Below are 4,924 nucleotides of genomic sequence, written 5' to 3' on the forward strand. Positions count from 1 at the left end.
TCATTTAGTTTCATTTCATCATTTCTTCATGTGAAGAGTTGAGAGTATCACTCTGAAGATGAACATTTCTCCAGTTTTAGTGACTGTCATGTTGCTGTTCATGCTTGGTAAGTAAAGCGATTGAGAATTTGTGCTCTTCTTTTTAAAATGTCTAATGTCTAAAAATTATTTAATTAATATAATTAAGAGCTTTGTCTTTAATATGACACAAATATCCTATTATTTCTCCAGAGTGGACACATGGAAATTCAGTGACCCAGACACAAGGTCAAGTGACCCTTTCAGAAGAGGAGTTTCTCTTTATAAACTGCACTTATTCAAGCACAGGGTACCCGACTCTTTTCTGGTATGTCCAATACCCTGGAGAAGGTCCTCAGCTCCTTTTGAAAGTTACAACAGCCAACAACAAGGGAAGCAGCAGAGGTTTTGAAGCTACATATGAAAAAAGAACCACATCTTTCCACTTGCAGAAGGCTTCAGTGCAAGAGTCAGACTCAGCTGTGTACTACTGTGTTCTGGGTGACACAGTGGCAGAAACCACACGGGGAGCTGAGCACAAACTCTGAGGGGCAAAAGACAACCTGACTTCTAATCACATACATTTTGTGTAACCCTGTTTCCCCCACAGTCTGTGCTGTGTGCCCTATTGCTGGTTGATGAAAATCATACAAATGGTTAGAGCAGAACAGAAAATAGATGACAGTAGGGCTGGATTTTAATACAAGGAACTAAAACCATAGGAACTAAAAACACAGCAATGTTTTTTTCATACAGTGATTTCACACTAAAGCCATGAAAACATTTACATGATCAGTTGTCTTCACCTCCACATGCAAGTCATTTTTTTCCCATTGCTTGTCACGTCCAGCCTGACAGAGAGGGCAAATATGCCAGGATTGGTGTCATTTAGATAATATCTAGCTAATACTATGGAAGATTATCAGAGGGATGCAGACTTTTATATCTCAAAATTTCTAAAAAGAAATATGGGTCTTGGCAAGATTCTCTCTGTATGTCTGTCCTGAGGAGGAGTAGACAATTTTTCCAGCTAACTTCTCTCATACCAAAGTGTGTGCCTCTACCTCATATAACACTTGCAGACATGAACATGAGCGCTCTTGGGCCTCAGAACTACCTCTTTCATTTTGAACTAAAGGATGAAAAGATTATCACTTTAAATTGTATAGGGATAAAAATGAACACCGTTAAACATTAAGAACGGTCACTTTAGGGGTAGGGTTAAAAGATGAATTACAGGTCACAGAGTTAGAAGCAATGAACTATAGAGGCAATTCAGTAAACGTCACACTGGCAACTGTAAAAATGTGTGTACAACCAACAGTGTCTGTTGGGGGCTTTGAGATCATACTACCTATGGTGTTAAAGTGTGGTTCAGGGTCTGTGCACATTAGTGGACAGTGACTAGTAGCTACAGAGGGAGATGCAAAGTCAGAAGTTGAAGATGAAGAGGACATAAAATGCTTAATTAGGTCTGAAAAGTCCTCTGCCCCTGAAGGTGGTAACAAAGTTTCACAGAAAAAGACTTTATAAAGGTGATGAGAATGATGAAGAAGTTGATGATTTTGATGATGAGAATACTGAATAAAAAGTCCCTGTGAAGAAATTTATATGAGGCCAGTTGCTTCAGTGTTCCGGTGTAGTTAGTCACGTTTCGTGCATGCTCATTCAGCCAAGATGCCTGAGGAAACCCAGACCCAAGACCAACCAATGGAGGAGGAGGAGGTTGAGACCTTTGCCTTTCAGGCAGAAATTGCCCAGTTAATGTCCTTGATCATCAACACTTTCTACTCGAACGAAGAGATCTTTCTGAGGGAACTCATTTCCAACTCCTCAGATGCTCTGGATAAGATCAGATATGAGAGCTTGACCAACCCTAGTAAACTGGACTCAGGGAAGGAGCTGCACGTTAATCTCATTCCCAACAAACAAGACGGAACCCTCACTATTGTGGATACTGGCATTGGAATGATCAAGGCTGACTTGATCAATAACCTTGGCACTATTGCCAAGTCAGGCACCAAAGTCTTCATGGAGGCTTTGTAGGCTGGTGCAGATATCTCTATGATTGACCAGTTTGGTGTTGGTTTTTACTCTGCATATTTGGTTGCTGAGGAAGTGACTGTCATCACGAAGCATAATGATGATGAGAATTACACCTGGGTGTCCTCAGCTGGGGGATCCTTCACTGTGAGGACTGACACAGGTGAACTAATGGGTCATGGAACAAAGGTTATCTTGCATCTGAAAGAAGACCAAACAGTATTTGGAGGAAAGGAGAATAAAAGAAATTGTGAAGAAACATTTTCAGTTTATTGGCTACCCCATTACTCTCTTTGTGGAGAAGGAACGTGACAAGGAAATCAGTGATGATGAGGCTGAAGAAAAGGAAGAGAAAGAGGAAGAGAAAGAAAAAGAAGAAAAGGAGTCTGATGACAAGCCTGAAATAGAAGATGTTGGTTCTGATGAAGAAGAAGAAGAAGAAGAAGAAGAGAAGAAGGATGGTGACAAGAAGAAAAAGAAGAAGATAAAGGAACAGTACATTGATCAAGAAGAACTCAACAAAACAAAGCCGATTTGGACCAGAAATCCTGATGACATTACTAATGAAGAATACGAAGAGTTCTACAAGAGCTTAACCAATGATTGGGAAGAACATTTGGCAGTAAAACATTTTTTCTGTTGAAGGACAATTAGAATTCCGGGCTCTTCTTTTTGTCCCAAGATGCGCTCCTTTTGTTATGTTTGAAAACAGAAGGAAAAAGAACAACATCAAGTTGTATGTTCGCTGAGTTTTTATCATGGATAACTGTGAGGAGTTAATTCCCGAGTATCTGAATTTCATCAGAGGGGTGGTGGATTCTGAGGATCTCCCTCTAAATATTTCCCGTGAAATGCTGCAACAAAGCAAAATTCTGAAAGTTATCAGGAAGAATTTGGTCAAGAAATGCCTAGAACTATTTACTGAACTGGCTGAAGAGAAAGAGAACTACAAAAAGTTTTATGAGCAGTTCTCAAAAAATATAAAGCTTGGAATTCATGAAGACTCTCAAAATCAGAAGAAGCTTTCAGAGCTGTTGAGATACTGCACATCTGCTTCTGGGCATGAGATGTTTCTCTGAAGGACTGCTGCACCAGGATGAAGGAAAACCAGAAGCACAAGACCAAGGACCAGGTTGCTAACTCAGCCTTTGTGGAACATCTCCGAAAGCATGGCTTAGAAGTAATCTACATGATTGAACCCATTGATGAGTATTGTGTGCAACAACTGAAGGAATTTGAGGGCAAGACCTTGGTGTCAGTTACCAAAGGAGGACTGGAACTTCTAGAACATGAAGAGGAAAAGAAGAAACAGGAAGAGAAAAAGACAAAATTTGAGAACCTCTGCAAAATTATGAAAGATATTTTGGAGAAAAAGGTTGAAAAGGTGATTGTGTCAAACCGATTGGTGACATTCCCATGCTGTATCGTCACAAGCACATATGGCTGGACAGCAAACATGGAGACAACTCAACAATGGGCTACATGGCAGCAAAGAAACACCTGGAGATAAACCCTGACCACTCCATTATTGAAACCTTAAGGCAAAAGGCAGAGGCTGACAAGAATGACAAGTCTGTGAAAGATCTGGTCATCTTGCTGTATGAAACAGCACTCCTGTCTTCCGGCTTCAGTCTGGAAGATCCACAGACCCATGCTAATAGGACCTACAGGATGATCAAGTTTGGTCTAGGTATTGATGAGGATGATCCTACTGTGGATGATACCAGTGCTGCTGTAACTGAAGAAATGCTACCCCTGGAAGGAGATGATGACACATTGCGCATGGAAGAAGTAGACTAGGCTTCACCAGAACTATGTGTTTGATGCTTACCTTCAATCCTTCTGATAATATATTTTCCATGATTTTTGTTTATTTTGGTTAACATTTAAAACATCTGTGTGGCATGAAAACTAAGGGGAAGATAAACATTTCTACATGTGATACTGTGATACTATAGTTTTGACTCAAGAGGTTGATAGAATGTTGTTGTAAGACGTAATGTAACCTACTATTAATGTTAACTATGTGGTCTGAAGTGTTTAGCTGTTGAGCTAGATTCCTTAGTAGACCAAATTAAGATGACTTAAGTTTCATCTTAAAATTTTATTCATTCCCTGTAGTTAATTCTGAATTCTGCATGTACTAGTCTTAGAAGTAAACACAAGCTAAAGCAACTTGACAGAAGAATTCCCCAAGTGGCTTGTTTTCCAAAGTATCGAGAACAAAACCCTAAGTTTCCCTAGGTCTTGTAACTCAGCAAGGCTTGTGAATGTGGAAATAACAATGCCCATCACATTCTGCTTTAAAAAGGTAAATACAGATGAGATAAAAAGAAAAAAAAAGAAATTTATATGAGATACCCCATCCAAAACTGCACAAAGATCAAACCAGAGTGGAAGACTTAAAATCATCAACACAAGGCTGCCGCTGCAGAGAGCCCGTGGGCAGCACCCCACGAGCGAACTTGAGCCCCGGGACCACAGGTAAGACCAACTTTTCTGCTGCAAGAAAGCTGCCTGGTGAGCTTGGGACACAGGGAAGCAGAATTCCTCTAGGACCGGGCACGCTCTGTGTTTACCGGAAGTCCCACACCCGCGGATCCCGGCCCGCAGCAGCTCTCTGCCCCCAGACCCTGTGAGAGAGAGACCCAACCATCTGATCAGGTGGGCACTCCTGAGGCTGCAGAGCGGAAGAGACCACCAACACTGCTCACCCCTGCCCACATCCCTGGCCCAAGAGGAAACTGTATAAGGCCTCTGGGCTCCCGTGGGGGAGGGCCCAGGAGCGGCAGGACCCCTGCCTGAGACACCACCAGAACCTGAAGGAAACAGACCGGATAAACCGTTCTCTGCACCCAAATCC

At 41.6% G+C, this 4,924-nt stretch overlaps 2 pseudogenes; both read left to right on the forward strand.

The window, feature by feature from the left end:
• The first annotated feature begins 1,102 nt into the window (after positions 1-1,102).
• Positions 1,103-1,633, forward strand: LOC108352987 (nucleophosmin pseudogene; annotated as a pseudogene).
• A 26-nt stretch (positions 1,634-1,659) lies between these two features.
• Positions 1,660-4,026, forward strand: Hsp90aa1-ps15 (heat shock protein 90 alpha family class A member 1, pseudogene 15; annotated as a pseudogene).
• Positions 4,027-4,924: the final 898 nt, after the last annotated feature.

The sequence above is a fragment of the Rattus norvegicus genome, chromosome 15 (assembly GCF_036323735.1).
Source record: "Rattus norvegicus strain BN/NHsdMcwi chromosome 15, GRCr8, whole genome shotgun sequence".
Lineage (NCBI taxonomy): Eukaryota > Metazoa > Chordata > Mammalia > Rodentia > Muridae > Rattus > Rattus norvegicus.